General features: G+C 37.4%; 1 long non-coding RNA gene across 3 annotated transcripts in view; it reads left to right on the top strand.

The window, feature by feature from the left end:
• Positions 1 to 21,834, top strand: part of LOC140209791 (uncharacterized) — a 53,567-nt gene that overhangs the window by 3,407 nt on the left and 28,326 nt on the right. For 2 of the 3 annotated variants that reach the window (XR_011889062.1, XR_011889064.1), the window contains 2 exons: positions 6,495 to 6,555; positions 13,033 to 13,140. This is a non-coding gene — a long non-coding RNA (uncharacterized lncRNA). Of the gene's footprint in view, positions 1 to 6,494; positions 6,556 to 13,032; positions 13,141 to 18,350; positions 18,380 to 21,834 lie in introns of all 3 variants that reach the window. The other variant, XR_011889063.1, reaches the window with a different exon arrangement.

Below are 21,834 nucleotides of genomic sequence, written 5' to 3'. Positions count from 1 at the left end.
AACCAGCTTATTATATATCGTGTCGCACCGAAGGGTTACTGGCGTGACTCAGAGGTTGAGGCAAGAAGAAATTGATCTTAACAGAGGAGCAGAAAGAAAGAAAAAGGCTTGAAAGGTACACCATAGAGTACAGCAGACAGTAGTTGTCTACAGATTACAACACGCCGCCTATTGGGTCTTGTATCGATTGGGAGGGGAGCTGAAGATGTCACCACACTAAATATTTACTGATCACACACAAATAACACGGCATATCGATTGTTTTTCGCTGGTGAGAACGGAGCAAAGGGGTAAATCATTGTTTCTAAAGAGAGGTTTTAAAGGCATGTCTCAGATGTGGGGATAACAGGATAAAAAGAGGTACGAAAATCAATAGACACTGATTAGAAAGCGATTTCGGACGGTGGGGTAAGTGCAAGACCAAGGGGAAACAATAAGGCTGTACTGCAGAATTATGGAATGGGGAATTTAAGAGGTGTCGAGGGCTGAGACATCTGCGGCAGGCTCAAGCAATTGGACATCAACAGTATTTGTCTCAGGTGTCGTTATAAAACGAACGGGACGGACACATAATACTCAGTACATACCACTACATGAATACAGCATACCCGTACATTCCAATGCATTCCCCGGATAAATACTAAGTGTCACAACATTGATGTAAACAGAATCACACACACACACACACACCAACTACATAAATGCTAAAGCAAAGCTAGCTAACATTTTAAATAAATTGAGATTCCATCTATATTTAGCTGTATAGCTACATAGAAGCGAAAAGGCAAACCGCATCCCGAGGTATCTGGGAAGTCTAATTAGCGATTTGCAGAGTGTCATCTCCTGTTTTGCACTCCCTGGAGATAAACTGCAAGCTGCAGGTGGAGAGGATGATGGTGTGTGCGTTTGTGTGAGAGAGAATATGCGTTTTCCCTCACCTTCCAGCAAAGTCCTGCGCCAAGACTAGGATGGGCACCTCTGACCCCGGGCCTCACGCTGCTGCCCTGATTAACCCTTACAGGCCCAAGATAACAAAGATTAACTAGGCTAATGAACATGCTAAAAAAAAAATCTGATCAAGTTTGAAAGCTGGGCGGAAAGATTTAGAGTAAAGGAGAATATTACTAGAATCTGATTGATGTATAACTGGATACAAGGTAGAGAACCATTGCTGGTCTTTCGTGTTAAACTTCTCTGAGGTATGGTTCATTGTGGAGATATCAGAAAATATGGGATTAACTGATACGTTTCACACTGAATGGTGATCTTGTAATGAAATTTTGGTATTAGTTTATTGTGCATGAGATCTTGGAAAATCCCAAGTTGTTAAAGTTACTTAGTTTTAGCTGCATTATATTTGTAAAAATTGAATTTACAAGAAACCTTCTTCTCAAAAGTAGTCCACCATCCCTCCCTCTGCCTTTATTGTGTGCCATTAAGAACCTGCTTTCTTAAAACCTTCACACCAGGACAAAAAATTGGTAACGTGTGATTTTCTTAATTCATGTCCATGCTGAATGCATAAATTCATTCGAACAAACTCGCGATGCACTTTGAACTCAATTACGTTACACCGTAAATGATGCTGAAAGGTAGCAAGGAAATCTGATCGATACACAGAGACAAAAGAAACAAACAGTAAACAAGAGCTGTCAACGGGGATTGTCAGGAAGATGATTTGCGGCGGAAGAAAGTGAAAGTTTGTTTAGCAAAGTGATGGATATTCTGAGGACATAAAATAATCATGGGAAAAAGGAGAAAATAGGATTTATTAAGAAGTTTATTTGTCCAGTGAATGCATATGCATGCTGCTCATGTCTTGACAATGGTACCAGGCATTGCGAGAATCAATATAATAAACTTAAAAAAAAACTCCTGTAAAACCTTTTTTTCTTAGTTGCTTCTAAACTAGTGCAGACACGATTTGTGTTACCGATGTAAACCAATTTGTCACTGTCCACTTTAATTATTGGGGAAACGCCAGGTTTTTGCAGTGTTTTCTCTTAATATATTGGTAAGGATTTTTTAACGTGAATCCCCCGGATAGCCTTGTACCACACAACTTCTCTATCTCCTGCTTTCAGCGATCCCTTACGCAACTTTTCCAAAATGCAAGATTGTTTTAACTGAAAGGTCAGACATTAGTGAAATAGAAATTAAGTCTCCCTTTTACCCCAGCTCCCCATTCTGCACGAAGCTGCCGTTCTGCCGATTGCAGTGATTATCCCATCCAGTTATTAGTTAATCAGTGAGACTTTCTGTTCTTTTCTGCATCTCTTTTCATGTCAATGATAGCTAGGTGTTTCATTATGATCTTAAGACACGATTTCGCCAATCTTATATTGTGCTGTATTTTAAAGTCTAGTTTTTTGTTTTTATTTTACTAATCTGGATCTGGATAGTGCCATATTTTTAACCAAAGAGTCATATTGTTTATTTAAGGTGTAGTGAGAAGGCAGTGCCAGTTTTCACCTGCTGTCTGCTTTGAATTTTTTGCTGAACAGTCAAATCACTACTCGTTTTAACTTCCATTAATCACCGACTTGGATGCTTTAACTTTTTACGTTTCTTATGCATGCGTGTGTGTGTTTTAACATTCCTTCCATAAACACTTTGTTGTTCATTTAAAGGTGCAGGTTACACTCCCTCCCCCACCCCTCACCTTCTCTATCTGTCTCTGTGCCCCCAGGGCCAATCTGAGAACACGCAGCCAGTAGATTGCTTTCAGAGGCTGGCTCTCTGATGATGGATTGCCATGTCAATTTAACCGGCGAAGGATTAATTTGTTTCAATGATTTCTCTTTAGGCAGAACGCCAGCATTTTTCTATCTCTTCCTTTCCCCTTCCCTCTTCTCTTTACAACCAAAGTGGATGTAGTTTGTAAGGGTGATAATAGTAGGAGATAAGTTTGACTCTGCTGTGCCGTGACATTGCAATAGGGTTACTCTGTGATTCTCTATCTCCATAAAATGACTGCTCGCTATCCGGTTACTACTTAACGATCAAATTCATTATGTCTGTGATGCTTTCTACATAATTCGGCGTAATGCAGCTTCTGTGTCCTTCATTTTCCGAACTCTAAGTCCAAAATGATTTTTTTTTAAATTTGTGCTCAATTTCTATATTCAAAATATATTTCAAATTACCTCACAGAAAGGATTCTGGACATATCCTGCTACACATTATGAGCAACCGGAACAATATTCTGGTAAATGCAGATTTTTGCTTGTATCTCCATGAAGAAAGATTCAGTTTTGCTCTTTACAAGATAATGGCCTGGGTTTTCTGTAATCTCTCACGTCCGGATGCAAGCAAGCCCCCACTGCAACCCTCCCCACTACACCTCAACCCTCTTTATATTCCAATGATAACTTGATTCCACTGAATGCAATTGCTCGCCGGAATTCTGCATCTACATAATTATTACAATTCATGAAAAATTATTATATTTGTTCTCAAATGTATAGTGGATGATCGTCGTTTTCACGACATCGAGTGATAACTTTAGGATTTGTATTTTTCTGCAGTGATGCGAACAGTGAGTTCCCAATCTTAAGAGATTGATCCCATATGATTGCAATTTATATTAAGTAAGATATTGAGAGCGAGATAGGAAAGCACTGTTCAATTCGAACTGAATAGGTTTGATATCCGAGTGTATTTGTGAAATCCTTCGAACTGTACGCGAAAAGCAGGCTAGTGTGGAATCTCCCTTCTGCCCTTCTAGATGACAATTCAGATGTTAGTGGATCACATGGCACAAATAGCTGTAGACTCCTATCGAAAACTTGGTGAAGAAGATTAATAGGACTCGTCAGAGCTATGAAAGCACAGCTTTGCAGTAAATTTATGCTCCAGGAAGATAAATTGCTGATGAAGATTTTAGTTATCAAACATCTCCAGTCCTCAGATACTGGATTTAATTGGTATTTTTTTCTCTCTCTCCAAAATCTGAAATTATGTTGTGCACAAATCAGCTTCGTAAGACAATTAAAGCATTTATATTTCAACGTGGTTCCATTCGGCTTTTATTTTGGGCAAACTTTGCATTTATGTCTAATGGATAAACAGCTCCTACTCCCCCCCCCCCAACTCCCGTCTTGCATTGCTTTATTTGGAATATTATGCTTACCCTTTAATTCCAAGAGAACATTATTCAGATCTTTGATTTATGATCAATAGCAGCTGACAGAAATGCGTGTACTGTTTAACTACCTCCTTCTTCAGTGATGGAAATAGCTGTAAGGAGAAGGTATAACATATCCTTCATGCCAAGAGTTTAGGGACCACAATAAAAGCCGGCGGTAAAGTGTATAGCAGAAGAACAACTTTGCATATACATTGAAATAATCGATGTTTCACTGAAGTAGCTGTCACCTTCTTCACAGCTCCTTTAACCGTTCACCCAGGTATCTGTCTCAGAATTTCTAGCTCAGGTCCAGATCATATTTCCTGTACCTCGTGCATTTTGATATTTTAAAGTAATTAGAATTGTTTAGTGATTGCCATCTGATATTTAAGCGCGATCGAGTTGGGACGTTTGAGAAGGGGACGCTCCAGGCTTCAGTCACTTGATGAATACATGACCTGCCGGAAATATAAAAGTTATCTTAATATAGCTGCGTTATGAATTTTGCAAACAGTTTTGATTCATTGACAGATAGTATTTGTGTGTGTGTGTGTGTGTGTGTGTGTGTGTGTGTGTGTGTTGGAAACTGCTGTTTTCAACATTAAGGTCGTTTTGTTTCAGCTCTTCAGTTTTGAATGAAACCACATAACTTTTGTGCTAACGTGTATAGACGCGGGTTGGTGGAAAGTAGGCAAAGTTAAACAGCAGTTGCATCTACCACGCGATTTTACCTCAAACTATTTCTGTGCGCATCGTGTATACCCACATTTCGATTGTACAGAAGAAAATATCTCATGTTTGGAATATCAATTGCAAAAGAAAATGTGATATATCTTGGAACGTGGAGCTTTATTTCTTAACAGAATGCCATGAATAAATGCAATATCTGTGGCTGTAAAACTGGCACACAATTATGTAACAGAGAAGGTGAATTAACAGTACTTTTATTCATTATCAAGGAATCTGAGACTTCATTGCGAAATGAACAATGTGTATGTCAAAATCATTTTGACCATGTTTCATTTAAACTTCAAGCACGTATCTCTTTTGCCGTCATTAAATTCTCAAATTCGCAAATCTGTTTTTTTTTACGAAGAATGGGGAGAAGCATAACAACTTGAGGGAATAGAAAGCCATTCGGCCCTTCTTACTTGCATCAATATTCAATAAGACCATGACTGATCTTTTAATTCATCGGCACTTTCCTGCTGTGTCCAGCATCTACTGATTCCCGAAAACAAAGATTTCTTTCTTGAATTTATTGTCTCAGTTATCTTGCAACGAGCCATGACACTTTGAAACAATAGAATCTAGAAAATAAACACTTATCTTTCAAACTAATTCATTACATAAATGAATTCAGTATTTTCTGTCCAATGCTGAGGTGAAAATCTTGGCCTTTCTAGTTTGCGTGATGCTTGATTAAAATAGTAACTTTATTTTCCTAAAATCCTCATAGATTTTAACTAATTTCATCAAATATTTGTCTGTTGGTAATAATGACAATCCCATGTGTTTTGCCTATGGTAACTGCCAACTTTCTGCCCAACATCAGGTTTTCTCATCAATCTGAGTCAGTTTCTATATAATATTGTACACTTAGACAGGACATTAGAGGATGTTATACTTGTGAAATTCACATTCCTGGCTTATCTAGGCAAGATGGGGGTTATGTCAATCTGTCCCATTGTTAGAGGCATCTGATTTAATATATACTCCTCTTAAAGTTAATGAATTTCAGTTTGGAACTTACACTCATGGGATATTCTGATTATCATTCTTGTCCCTTTTCTATATTAGAAATAACTGTTATAGTGATGCCAAATTTGAGGTGTGTTGACATGCCTATAATCAGAGATCAAACCACAGACAAAACACCTTCCTGACCATACTTAAGTGCATGCATCTGCAAAATCCATGAGCATTAAGTATCCAGTAAATTTCCCAAGTGCATTAGTAGGTGATATAGCAGGTTAGTTCACAATTGCCGTGCAACAAAGACGTAAGTATTTAATTTATAGTCAAACATTCAATTACTTTATAACTTCTGAAGTAATTATACTACATGTAAAATGCATCGTTGTGTTTACTAATTTGCAATGGTGAAGGATATAAAAGTTTTTAAAGTAGTTGCTATTTGCTGCAGTAAATCATATTTATTTATGATTTGAGCACATAAGCAAAAATTTGAATGGCTATGGCTACATGTCCCATTGAAATCAGTTGAAAATATAATTCAATATTTTAATATCAAAGATCACCTTTGCATAATTGGGGTGTAGTAAAAACTGGGGTTCGGGGCATGTGCAGATAGCAATGATTATTCTATATCAGCACTAACCATATTTTGTACACTTTGATTTAGGTTGCATTTCCTATGGTTTGCAGCTCTAAGCACACAAGAAGATGCAACCTGACAACTTATCGTGAGTAGCTTTTTTGGAATCCCATTAGGAGCAAAGCTAAGTAAAAAGATATCAGTTGATGATTCATTGAGATAACATCCTTGCTCATGCTGTAATTTGTAACTAAAATAATAGTTTAAGCACAATTTGCTTCTATGGAGATTTCTTACATAATATGAATAATATTCAACATTTCAAAACCTACTTAGAAACCTATCTGATTTGGCTCTTCAGTATAAACTAACAAAATTATTTGTCTTGTATAATTATGTAAAACGTAGTAGTAGCTTTATTATAAAACAGTTTGAGTCACTTTCTATCTCTTTCTTTAGATCAATGAAAATCTGTTTAAATCCTTAGTGAACACACAATAAGAAACTCAATGCATCCTCTTGGCATATATTAGAATGTAAATAGATGCTATCACTATTGGGAAAAGAAGCAGTAAATATCAAAGAAAATGTTTGGCGTTTTAAACACGAACCACATTTTAAGTGTTCAACATTGACTTCAATCCAGCTGGATCAGTTTCTCCATTTTACCAGATGCTCCAGTATATGTTTCTGGGGCTTCTCCTTATCCTCCAGTTTGTTTAACATATGGACTTTTTGTGCTATTCATCTTTTTTGTACTCTTTATACATCTTGGAATCATCAAATGACATGTTCCAGACATATTGGTTTTGCATATACTTTGACCTCAGTCCCAGTTTCCTTTCCTGTTTCAGATTCTTAGACATTTTTAGTGTCCATCAGCTTACTGTAACTTTGCCCGCATTCAACATGGGCAAGAATTTAGAAAAAATAAACATCCCTTGAACATATTCAGAAACATTGCTCAGTAATTTTGAGTTTATGGGTCACAAAACTTAGCTCTTGGAATACTTTTTTCCAACATTAGGCCCAATGTCACCAGCAAACACATCCATGACAATACACTGAAATGGAGAAGATATTTTTTTCTAGAGCCTTCTGATCATGTGCACTAGCTTGAATTTAGCAGAGCTTTTCCACTTTTTTTATATCTCAGAATAATCAGAATAATTACATCAGATTCTACAGAAAAAATGAAATTACTGTTACCAATTTTTGATGCTACTGTATATTAGGGATCTATGGTCCTAGGAATCATGGGCAACTCAGACCAACTGCTTGGAATGGCTACTTGAAGCCCTTCATGTGTACCCTGGCCCGATACATTGGACCAAAACTACTGCCCTCTTCTTGGGTCATGAAACCTGGATGGCAACAATTCTTGTGAAAGGCAGTCCAGGAATATTCATGATAAGGTTTGTCAGGAGCAATGTTGGAGTGTTATGGTGGGGAGGCAGTGAGAGGGGTTACTGAAGATCTGCCATCTGTCAAGAATGTTAACATGTTTGTCTTTGACGTCCAGAGGTATTTGATTTTTACTGTAATTGAAGTAATAACTAGAAACGCTAACAATTATCAAATATTTTACAACAACATTCAGAACACATAAAACTATTTAGAATTAATTGGGAATATCAAAACTAAATCAAAACAATTTAAATAAAGTATAATATCTTCCTCTGCCTCCTTAACAATATACTCGGAATCCCTACTGAAATCAATGGGGTATCTATCACACCTTGCAAATTAGATGACTAGTACAGGGGCCTGAGAACCACATGCCAAGTGGAAGTCTCAGAAAGACAGTGCCTGGCTAAAGTGGCACGATGAGCTGAAAAATCTGGCCTGGATAGAGGGGAAGGCAGCAGAGGTATGAACTGATTGAATGTATCAGCTGTACTTGCTTGAACAGTTGAATGGCGGATGCTCCCTTCAGTACACACATTGGTTGTTTGTCACTCTTCATTTGTGTGACGATTTTCATTGATTCTACTGCATTTCTTTATTTTACTGTGAATGCCTGCAAGATACTGCATCTCAGGACAGTGTATGATTACATATAGGTACTTTGATAATTAATTTACTTTGAACAAACTTTGAGCATAGTAGGTCATAGCCAGCAACAGCTGGCCTGTTAATTTCACAATGATGTCAATGCTAACTTACACTGATGTGTAGCACATTTATAGCCATAGAAAGTTGCAAGAAATTTGAGGGAATTTATCAGATACCATTAGAAAATCCTGCCAAAAGAAGAGGTAATATGTAGCCAGAGACTTATTCAACAACACATAGTATGTGGAGGAGAGAGAGCTAGAGAAGCAGAAAAGTCTACAGAAAGACTACCAGAACCTTGAGCATAGACATCTAAACACAGGTCTGTCAAGGATGGAGTGAAAGAATTTGAAGGAATGCAGAGGTTAGGGAAAAAGAAGATAGGGCATGATAAACAAAAGTTTCATCAGGCAGAATGTATTAGATATGAAAAGAAAGACAGGGTTATCTTCATAATTTTAGTCCTTTAGCCAAATTGCTTATTAATTACTGATCAAATTGCAATTAATAAAAACATAGTAGTTTGAGAAGCTCTGCATTTGTTTTCAAAAAAATTGCAATAGAAATAATAAGTTAGAATGATTAAAGGCCATGATATAATATCAAAAGTTATTAGCAGCTGCACTACAGCACCTCAGCCTTGGCAAACATGAGATTAATTCTAGATATATTAGTCAGAATAATATGGTGGCTTGCAAGAGGATAACAAACATTCCACTTGTACTAGTTTTTGATGTGACTGCTAACTAAATTACGATGGACACAAAAAGAAATCCTGCATTCTCTTAATTTGAAACTTTGAAACCTTTAGCAAGTGCTAATTCTGCAGATCAAGAAACACAAATCATCACAAGTTCAATGTGGCTTCAAGATAGCTTTGAAAGATCTGCTGTGTAAGAGAAGCACATGGATACAAACATACATTTTAATATACATTTTCAAATGATGAAAATATGGATAATTTATTTATCCAGATATGAGGCAAGGAATTACAATGCAAGATTATCAATTGATAATCTCTTATCCTTGCAATGTAGTTATATACTCATGAGAGGAAGTTATCATTAAATGCCAAACTCCATTTTACCAAATTGGAAGTAGTCAATTGAAAACTGCCAGAGAAAAGAAAACACAAGGCATTATTTACATTATTTCATTTCTGTGTTGTCAGATTACTGCTGCAACTTCAAACAACAAAGATAGAGAATAAACAACAGTTAACCATCATGCCTTTAAGCAATTAAATTTTCATATGCAATTGTCTACATGACTGAGATTTTTCAGAGAAAGAAAAAAAACAATGTGCTAATCTATTGAGTCTGAAGGGTTTGTTTGGCAAATGTTCCAGACAATTTGAGTTCTAACACAAACAAAATAATGTGATTGTTTAAGAGTATTAGATGCTGGCTTATTTAAACCTCCTGCAGTTCTTCCACATTATGAACATTAGATTCCTTTGTTGCTTAGAACTTTCAAGTTATGTTGGATGTATATTGTATTGTGGAGCTACTATCAAAATATTTGGCTAACAAAGAGTTCATGAGATGGTAACAGGTTTCTAATAGCTTGCATCTTCAAAACAGTCACATTTTTACTTTTTAACAGGATACTGAAAACTGAAGGACCAAGGGCAACAGGTGAAGTTAAAACAGGGCAAATGTCAGCAACATCATAGAAAAAAAGAAGTAGTATAATATCTTGTTCCATCTCACACCTATGGAGACTGGGAAACTTAAGGAATTATTTTTTTCTAATCACCCAGACAGTCAATCCACTACTATAAGTTAATATGGTAGTTAAATTACTTTGCATCTTTACAGAAATTATAATTTGTTTATAGTAAAGGCAGATAAGTATGCTTCCATTAATATTTTTTCATGCAAGTAACAATTGCTTGCATGGAAAATTTTAAACTGTATATTTTGTTTATGCTGTTAGCAGCAATATATTCTTCCTGTAGAATCTGTCATCAGATGTAGAAATGATTTTTACATACTGACTTATCGCAGTATAACGGATCAAGGCGCTATTGACTTACAAATGTTATATTTGGTTCAAATTAAGCATTAATCTTTGCTTACAGTAAACAAGTTGTTTATCTGATGCAAATTACTTTCTTCTCTGTTAATGATACCTAAGAGTATTTGCTTCTCAATGTAATATTTAACTTTAGCTCATGTTCATAGCAGAACACCAAAACACAATGAAAGTTATAAGGAAATAATAAAAAAAATCCTGAAGTTTTAAGACAATGGAAGATTACTTCAGCTTATTGACAGATCTGATTTGAAGAAGTTTCATCATAATTAGGGTTAACACAATCAGCAGCTTACTGAGGATGTCTCCTTGCATAGTGACGAAACATTTGCAAGTAAATTGCCAAGATCGGAGAAAAACTAAACCAAAACATAATTAGGGATTTGGGAATTCAGAATAATGGCTACCTGGGGGCACCAGCTACAAATTTATCCCTCTTTGTTCTATTAGTCAAGTTTCTGAAAATTCAGACATCACAGTCATTGATAAAGTGTAAAAAATAAAATCAATATTTCAAGAAAAATATGAATCAGATTATACTGAACTAACTGATGTAAATAATTGTACTTGTTGTCACCTGAAGTTGCAAAATAACATCATGGGTCATTTTGCATATTTTGCTTTAGATTATTATTACATGGAATTTTCAAAATGTTTATTTTTCCTGTTTTATACTCTGAAGAATAAGTTCTTAGATTGATGTAATATTTTATCCTACTGCAGTGCAGTATATTCTCTGGGAGTTAAGAAAACAAACATTTCCACGACTGCCTCAGAAAATAAGTTGAACTCACTTTTGTTTATTAACTAAAAATGTATCAGAGAGAATATCAAAAATTACCTCCTTAAACGTATGGAATGAGTTGTCACAGACTGTTACATGACCAAATCTCCAGAAGTCTGGCCAGACAGAGAAAATAGTCTTCCATACAGCACATCATAGTGTCAGTTCTTAAAATGTGCTTTTAGTCTAAGGAGAAAATGTTAATCCAACAATAAGAAGGGCAACAAAAAGTTAGCTGTTTTATATGTTGTTGAGATTTTTGAATGAATTTCTGGGCAACATGAAACAATTTAATATTTCTTTAGGTATTGTTTAAAAGTTAATGAGGCACTGTAAACAAATAAATGGGAGAGAGAGTGAATGTGCCAATAATCAATGTCAAGTAGCATTTGGGATCAATTAACTGAATGGAATGTTGAAGTTCCTTGTTTATACATTCTTTTCCTTGATCTGTGGTTAGAGTCAAGAAACAGACCAAGGACTGAGGACACAGTCCAGCAGAATCAGAATTCAATAAATAATCCCTTCAAATATGAATCAAAGCACTGGATACTTTCTTGTAATGGTATTTTATGCAAAGTAAGAGTGCTACTTTGAAAATCTGTGCAATTACAGGAGTTTCAGTTAAAGTATATATATTTTTACTATAACTTAAGGATAATTGTGTATTCAACCATTCCCTTTAATCTCAGATTGATCCTAGTAAGGAAGAATAAATATCTTTCTCTCTTGGAGGTATAAGTAAATTTACTTTGGTCAGTAGCAGTCAACACTTGCAGGGGGGTCTCAGCCCAAAATGTTGACTGTTTACTCTTTTCCATAGATGCTGCCTGACCTGCTGAGTTCCTCCAGCATTTTGTGTGTGTTGCTTTGGATTTCCAGCATCTGCAGACTTTCTCGTGTTTATGATTTGCTGGCATAATCTGACATATATTGTTTAATTTGGTAATTATAAAGGAATATATTGTGAGAGATGGAAATTAAGTGCCAGAGCTGAGTGTGTGCATATAGTATGTGTGTGCGTGAGTGTGTGTGCCTTTATGTATGAAAGCAGGTACAAGACCTAAGTGTCTTGTTGTAAATTTATAAGAAACGGTACATATTGGACTTAATTAATTTGATACCTTCTTTGATTGTGTTAGCTGGTATCAGGCGTAAAGTGAAAACATTTTCATCATTTTCATTTTTGCAGCATTACCAATCCTGACAGCACAGATAGCAGAGATGCACTAAAGTACAATAACATCTGTAATAAGATCTCATGCAAAACTTCAGAATATGTGAATATTATCTGCAGAACAATCATAGTTCTCTGTTATGTTTACCAGCATGAAAGAATGTTTCAAAGCACTCTGATGAGAGCATCAGAGTATTTTCCAATCATCAGATTGTGCTAACTATAAAGAATGATTCTGAAAATAAAACATTCACAAATATTCAATCTTCCAATATTTAAACATCATTAAAGGGGTTTGTAGATGTGTTTACCTCCCTAGGACAGTGACGTTTTCCTTTGATGATTTTGTGGATAATACCTGGTCCAGTCTGACCAGGAGAGTTGTACATTAAACTATCTAACAAATTCAACTGTTTACAGAATGCTGAATATGTATCTTAATTTTCTGTGATTGCCCTTAATGTTGGATGTTTCTTAATTCCTTTTCTGTTGCAGAACTATCTATTCTATTTTATCCCAACGAATAAATTAATTTCAAATGTTCATTTATTGTATTTTTTTTTATTTTCCAGGACTTAGTGCAGTTAAGGATCTTTTTTCATATTCTTTGCAGTTTGAGGTTTGACATATAACTCCAAGACAGTAAAGATTTTCTTACAAGTGACTGGAGGAGTCTCGGGGTAAGTGAATTCAGTTGGAATATAGAACATATTACATAGAACAGGCTATTCAACCCTTCATGTCTGTGCTGACCATGACCATGATCTAACTAATGCTGTTCACCTGCATATTCCTCTGTTCCCTTCTTGTGTCTGTCTAAATGGCACTTGAACATTGTTATCACTTCTGCATCTACCACCTCACTTGGCAGAGTATTCAGAGACCTACCACCCTCTGTGTCTTGTCCGTCTCTTTAAACTTTTCCCTTCTCACTTCAAATCCGTGCCATCTAGTATTCGACTTTTCTACTCTGACTAAATTACTCTCAAACTTATCTCTGTTTCTCATAATTTTACATACTTCATTTGGGTCACCTCTCAGCCGCCAATGCTCCAGAGGAAACAATTCAAGTTTGGCAACCTCGCTTTATAGTCAGTACAATCCAATTCAGGTAGTGTCCTGGTGGAACATTTCTACACCCTCTCCAAAGCTGCCACTGTCCTCCGGTAGCATGGTGAGCTGAACTACACTTGATACTTCCATTGTGGCCTAACCAAAGCTTTATACAGCTGCAACATGACTTGCCAACTTGTCTCATCAAGGTATGCGCATGCTGTATGCCTTCAACTGTACCCTATCAACATACATAGCCACTGTCATCCCAAGATCCATTGGCCGTAACTTGCACCCCAAGATCCCTCTGCAGTTCAATGCTTCCTAGAGTGCTGATATTGTATATTTTCCTCTGTATTTGACTTACCAAAAGTTCTGAATTAAACTCCATCTGCAACTTCTCCGAATTACTCCAAATTGCCAACTGATCTATAACACCTTGTAGCCTCTAGCAACATTCCTCAGTGTCCGCATCTCTGGAAATAGACTAGAGTGAAGAAGGCATTGCACTTTCATGGTAACATTGCTAGCACGGAGCCAACATACAGCTACAAATAATTAGCATTTAGAGGAATGTCATTGACAATGCACGACTTTTGCGGCTACATCTCCCCCATAAGTTGCTGAGAAAACGCAGTTGCACCATTTGTGGGAAAGCATTATAAAACATTACTTGGATTATGAAAGGTATTTGATAAAGGTTCACACTGAGGATTACTAATTAAACCAAAGTCATTGGAATTCAAGATTTAAGTTGTAGGAAGTTACTGAAAGTAACAGTTGACAGTGTCTAAGGGTGGAAGGAGACTGCGGAGAATGCTCCAGGTCTCCATGGCAGCATCAGAGTTAGCATGACGCTATTACAGCTCAGGACATCGGAGTTTGGAGTTCAAATCTGGCATCTTCTGTAGTCCTCTTTGTGGAATGCGTGAGATTTCCCTCCGTGCTCCAGTTCTCTCCCACAATCCAAAGACATACTAGGTAGATGGTCATAGTCATACTTTATTGATCCCGGGGGAAATTGGTTTTCGTTACATTTGCACCTTAAATGATAAAAGTAATAAAACCATAAATAGTTAAATAGTAATATGTAAATTATGCCAGTAAATTATGAAATAAGTCCAGGACCAGCCTATTGGCTCAGGGTGTCTGACCCTCCAAGGGAGGAGTTGTAAAGTTTGATGGCCACAGGCAGGAATGACTTCCTATGATGCTCTGTGTTGCATCTCGGTGGAATGAGTCTCTGGCTGAATGTACTCCTGTGCCCAACCAATACATTATGTAGTGGATAGGAGACATTGTCCAAGATGGCATGCAACTTGGACGGCATCCTCTTTTTAGACACCACCATCAGAGAGTCCAGTTCCATCCCCACAACATCACTGGCCTTCCGAATGAGTTTGTTGATTCTGTTGGTGTCTGCTACCCTCAGCCTGCTGCCCCAGCATACAACAGCAAACAGATGAATTGGTCATTTTAAATTAGGTTAGGTTTAAATCAGGGTTGTCGGGGATTGCTGGAGCAGCACAGCTAGAAGGACCAGAAAGGCCTACTCTGTGCCGTATATTTAAATTAAATTAAGTCATCGCTGCGGTCTCTGTCATTTTTAATATATATTGACATCAGGGATTCTGAAATTCATTGTAAATAAATAAAATTTACAAATAATATCGAATTTAGGAGGGACAGTGTACTTGAACTAGGCACCTCTTGAATTATGGAAGGAGCTAAAAAAATACACAAAGGAAAATTAATGTAAGCAGGTGTGAATTAAGGGCATTGAATGTTTTGTATTTGCATTAAAACAACATAGGATGAAGGAAATGTTAGAGCCTACAGAGTCAGTTCTCAATGTTTAAAGCTACTGCAGATCAATGGCAGTAGATATCAACTCAGGCAAACATGATCCGACATTATGAGAAGGAACTGAATAACAGAGGGGTTTCTGACTTGCAGAAGAGGCATCTGCATGGTGAAGTAAGCATCTGAGTGGTCAGTGTTAAAAAATGTGTATTTTGAATGCACTTGAAATTAAACGCTGGCAAACTAACAAGAAGATACATTAAATTAAGCTGAAATAGAGATTAAAGCAGAACGTTCTTCATCACGCCAAAAGTACTTTGAATCAAAATGCACTGGGGTTACTGAACAAACAGTTAAAGGCAATAATAGGGGACCACACCACTATGGACAGATTGATTAAAATAAATCAAATGGTATTCCATAAATATTTTGTCATCTTGTAAGGAGCTAACTTTCACAAGCAATGTACCAATCTTCTTGAAATACAGTATATGGCCTAATAAAACACATTCAATTTATTGACATGATTGTGACAATATGAAAAACTGAAAAAATATGACAACTAAAACTAATTAGAAATCAGAAATTATCATCATTTAAAAAATTCTTGAATTTCTTGATAATTGGAACAGCCAATAATTTATGTACTGAAACCTAGTCGAATTTTGGTGCTAGTTTAATGAGTGACAAGGGACGGAAGGACTGCTGGATAATGGGCACTTACTGTGCTGCCTGCAGCAAAATTTGGATTTCTTTAATAATCCCTGTTGCATCTGTTAGTGTACAGTGGGCCAATCTGCCAACATATTAAATAACAAAACTGGAAGACTTGAGTTCAGTCTTGAGTTTCGACACACAATCACAACTGTGTCTTTACAAAGCTTTACAAAGCATTCAAGGCAACAGAGAAATACAGGAAGAACTGGGAGAAATGGGAAGGAATTCGAGAAACATGCCATTAGAATAGGCTGTGTGAAAGGTATTGCCCTATATTACCAAATCGAGGTGAATTAAATCTGAATCATAGTCAGACCAAATATTCAATAGTTATATTCGATTACAATATCAATACACACTGTTATACTTTTCCCTGGATTCCAAAGAGCTAAGGTTATAGATTTAATGGGATATCTATATTCAGTGGTGATTTTATTAGCTACCTTATGTTCGTGGTCTTTTGCTGCTGTAGCACTTCCTCTTCAAGGTTTAATGTGTTGTACATTCAGAGATGCTCTTCTGCGCACCACTATTATAACGTGTGTTTATGTGACTTACCATCATCTGGCCATTCTCCTCTGACCTCTCTCATTAACACGACTTTTTCTACCCACAGAACTGCCACTCACTGGGTTTTTTTTTTGTTTCTCGCACCATTCTCTGTAAACTCTAGAGACTGTTGTGTGTGAAAATCCCAGGGGATTAGCAATCTCTGAGATACTCCAACCAGCCCTCTAGAACCAACAACCATTCCACGGTCAAGGTCGCTTAGGTCCCATTTCTTTCCCACTCTGATGTTTGGTCTGCACAACAATTGAACTTCTTGACCATGTCTGAATGCTTTTATGTATTGAGTTGCTGCTACATGATTGGCTTTAAGATATTTGCATTATGAGCAGGTTTGCAGATGTACCTAAGAAAGGGGCAACTGACTGTAATTTTTTAATGACAAGGCATAAAATCTCCAATATAAATAATTTTTTTTATTGCTGACATTGGCTAATTGGGAGGAAAGAATGAGCCATAATTTACTTTCCATTGACTGGGATCAAATAAAAGCAAAGAAATAACACTTTTGTGGAAGAATAACATATTTGTATATAAATAATACATGATTAGCAAACAATAAAAGGCTATTTGAATAATTTGCATTCACAATGATAATCATTTGACATTTGCTTTCTAGCCTATAGAAATATTTCCAAGTACCTGAAATGTAAGGCCCAATGTCAGTTGTCAGACATAGCAACCTCTCACTTATTTAAAAGAAAAATGCATTAAATCTTTTCCAAAATTGCATCACAAGATCTCATAATGCTTGTGACAAAACATGATTCCTGAAATTAATGAATGACATTAATATTGTTGGTATTTATATATTTTTAATGGTTACTTTGTATTATTTAGTTTAACATTGCTTAGATAAACCTCCTTTTGGGGTCTAATTGCACTCAACAGGTTGTGTAAATTATTTTCTGTATATATCTTCAATTTTTAGCATCTATATGTTACTGACAGGACTAGCAGTTATTTCCAGTTCCTTGAGAAAATGGTGGTCAGCCACCTTCTTCAATTGTTACAGTCCTTCTGCTCAAGAATGCTATTGAATTGGGAGCTCAGGATTTAGACCCACTGATGATAAAGGACAATAATATATTTCTAAGTCTAAATTGTGTGCGAATTGGAGCGGAACATGGTGGTGTACATTCGAACCTGCTGCCCTTGCTCTATTTGGTGGTTTGGTTATTGATTATGGATTTGGTGGTCTGGTTATTGGTTATGAATTTGGTGATCTAGTTATTGGTATTGGATTTGGTGTGGCCTAGGCAAATCATTTTATTTATTTAGAGATAATGCATGGAATAGGCTCTTGGGCCTTTGAGCCACACCGCCCAACCCCGACAACCCCGATTTAACCCTAACCTAACTGCGGGACAATTACAATGGCCGATTAACCTATCCAGTATATCTTTGGAGAAGCCAATGCATCCTATGGGGAGCATATAGAGAATACAATACATTCTAAGGGGAGGATGTACAGAGATTTCTTACAGAGGACTCTAAGATTGAAAACCAAACTGCGTCACCTCAACCTGTATTAGTGTCGTGCTAGTCGCTGCACTACCATAGCATCCAACTTCAGTACGCTTTGAAGATAGCATATGCTGTGAGTGATGGAAGGAATGAATGATTAGGATGGTGAATGGAGAACCAGTCAAACTTACTGCTATGTCTTGGGTGGTGGCAAGTTTCTGCGAGGAAACATCTCCACACAATTGTTGAATATTTCTGCTCACTCCTGCCTTTTACTTTGTAGATGGTGGAATGATTTGGGGGTATCAAGAGGTGAGTCACATGTCACAGAGTACCCTGTTTCCAATCTACTCTGGTACTTGTTACATTTAAGTGACTTTGTCCAGTTGCATTTCTTGGCAATTACGACCCAAAAGGAATGGGAGACTCTATGACAGTAAAGTCATTAAAGGTCAAGGTTAACCTTGTTAGACCTTCTTTTGTAAGACATGGTCAATATCTGACTCTCTTGCACCATGAATATAACTGGACAATGCTGGAGAACCAATGCCTAAATATTTTCTAGTTCTAAATGCAAACAGGCATAAATATCTGCTAAATAGTAGTCAGTACAATTGACAAATATTGCAATTATGCAATATCAGCAAACCATCCCACTTTTCATCTTATGATGCAAAGAAGGTCCCAATGATGTGCTGGACCAGGAGAATACAAATTGCACTGGCGTATATTTCTGCTGCTACTGATGGTCCACGGTGCTGTTGTGGTGATAGGAAAGAATGTAACCAGGGATTTGGATGGAGTAGACTGACATATTGTGCGTCAGGTAAGATTCAGCCTGCTCCTTAATGGGCTGTGGGACACCTCTCACAATTTAGACCTCGGGGCTTTGCAAGACCAGCTGGGCTTGAAGTGACTTTGTCATGCCCATCCAGTTTTATTATTTCTCTTTTCAATTAGAAGCTGATTGCTTGTTGGGCCATGGGCCATTTAAGACTCAATCACACGGGAGATATCTAAAATTACACATAAGCCTGTCTTGGTAGGGATAGCAGTTTTCCTCCTCATCTTCATTAACCTATGACAATCCGGTAGTGTTTTGTGGCCATCATTATTAATACCAGTTATTGTTGCGGCAAATTCCTGATTATTAACTGAATTTAAATCTCACAGTGACTATAATGCGATTTGGACACAGGTCTTTGAACTGCTAGCTTTGATACTCAACTACTACACCACTGCTATGGGCTAAAAAGGAAATATTATATAAATATCAAATATAAGAATCTTAATATAATCCTAAGAGGATAACTTGAAATTGGAAAGGGCTTTTGAGATTAGTTACACTGTACTGGACAGATCAGCTTATGTTCACCTTTTTTTTTGGTTAATGATCCCAGGTCCCACTTAATTATTCCGTATCAAATTTCTACTGTGTATGTCCCATTCAGAACATCACTTTATGCTACCAATTTTACCTCTTCAAATTAGCACTGTCAATTCAATCTGACTGGGACTGTAATCATGTTATGAGTTACCACCATAAAGTAGCCAGCTCTGTGTGTGCATGCCAATGTAGTAGATCAAAACCAAAGCAAAAAAAAAGTACTTTTGTACTAAAGAGGAAATCTATTCATGGCCAATCAGAAATGAATGCTGAGATCCCTTCCCATTGACAGCCTGAAGAATTTATCCCAATTTGTTTGCTTTTCTGAAACTTCATCCTAGAGCACCTGGAAACTTGCTGATTAACCATACTTATTATCTATCTAACTCTTAGTTACTCTCTTTGTAATGCTTATGGAGACAAAAATCATCGAGAGCCCTGTCAGTTTTAATCACACTATCATGCCCCTGGAGCTTTGTTTCACATTTTAGTATCAATTTAATTAGCAGGCGATTGGAAGAATGCTTCTGATAATAGTGACATGATGCTCCAACACCTGTACTCAGTATCCTGACCATTGAAGGAAAAAACATGCCAAATGCCTTGGAGGAACAAGAGATTGTGCATGCTGGAATTTGGAGTAAAAAACAATGAGCTGGAGGACTCAATACATCAAGCAGCATTTGATAAACCTGCTGAGCTCCTCCAACCAATTGTTTGAATGTTAAATGGCTTTTTCACCACCATGGCCAGTGGTAACACCATTTTCAAAGAAGCGTGTACTTGCAGCCCTACATATGTCTGTTCTGCAACATTCTCTAGGGCAATACCATTTACTATCACAGTCCTGCTCTGGTTTGTCGTACCAAAGTACAGCACTTCACATTTATCTGAATTAAACTTCGTTTGCCATTTTTGGCCTACTGGCCCACCTGATCAAAATCCCATTGAAAACTTAGATGGCCTTCTTGTCCGTCCACTATACACCAATGTTAGTGTTATCTGGAATCTAACTAGCCATGACACCTGCATCCTTATCCAAATCTTTAATGTAAACAGCAAACAACAATGGTGACACAAGAGAAACTGTAGATGCTGGAACTCCAGAGTAACACAAATAAAATACAGGAGGAACTCAGCAGGCCAGGCAGCAGCTCTGGAGGGAAATGAGCAGTTTACTTTTCAAGGCAAGAAGGGTCTCAGCCCGAGCAACACACTGGCCACAGTTCTCCAATCTGAAAATCAGCACTTTACCATCATCCTCTATCTCCTAACAGCCAATCCTGAATCCAATTGGCTAGTTTGCCCTTGGATCTCATATAATCAAGCCTTCCTTACCAGCCAACCATGTGGTACCTAGATAATGGCCTTGCTGTCATTCATGTGGACAGCATCTACTATTCTGCCTTTTTACATCTTGTTTGTTATTTCAAAAATCTCAATCAAATTTGTGAAACATGATTTCCTGTGCCCAGAGTCATGCTGATGATCTCTATTTACCCCGTGCCTCTGCAAATACATGTAACTCCTTTCTCTCAGAATCTTTTCCAATAGTTTGGCCACCAGTGAAGTTAGGCTCACTGGACTATAGTTTCAAGGCTTTTCCTTGCAGCGTTTCTTCAATGAAGGCACAACCTAGGCCTTCTGCATTCTTTTGGCACCTTATCTAGAAACATAGAAACATAGAAAATAGGTGCAGGAGTAGGCCATTCAGCCCTTCGAGCCTGCACTGCCATTCAGTATGATCATGGCTGATCATCCAACTCAGAACCTATACCTGCCTTCTCTCCATGTCCCCTGATCCCTTTAGCCACAAGGGCCATATCTAACTCCCTCTTAAATATAGCCAATGGCCTCAACTGTTTCCTGTGGCAGAGAATTCCACGGATTCACCACTCTCTGTGTGAAGAAGTTTTTCCTCATCTCGGTCCTAAAAGGCTTCCCCTTTATCCTCAAACTGTGACCCCTCGTTCTGGACTTCCCCAACATCAGGAATAATCTTCCTGCATCTAGCCTGTCCAATCCGTTTAGAATTTTATACATTTCAATCAGATCCCCCCTCAATCTTCTAAATTCCAGAGAGTATAAGCCTAGTCGATCCAGTCTTTCATCATAAGAAAGTCCTGCCAGCCCAGGAATCAATCTGGTGCACCTTCTTTGTACTCCCTCTATGGCAAGAATGTCTTTCCTCAGATTAGGGGACCAAAACTGCACACAATACTCCAGGTGTGGCCTCACCAAGGCCTTGTACAACTGCAGTAGTACCTCCCTGCTCCTGTACTCGAATCCTCTTGCTATGAATGCCAGAATGCCATTTGCCTTTTTCACTGCCTGCTGTACCTGCATGCCCACTTTCAATGACTGGTGTACAATGACACCC

The sequence above is a fragment of the Mobula birostris genome, chromosome 14 (genome assembly GCF_030028105.1).
Source record: "Mobula birostris isolate sMobBir1 chromosome 14, sMobBir1.hap1, whole genome shotgun sequence".
Taxonomy (NCBI): Eukaryota; Metazoa; Chordata; class Chondrichthyes; order Myliobatiformes; family Myliobatidae; genus Mobula; species Mobula birostris.
Note: the sequence above shows the minus strand (reverse complement) of the source record. Positions and strands in the feature narration are given on the sequence as shown.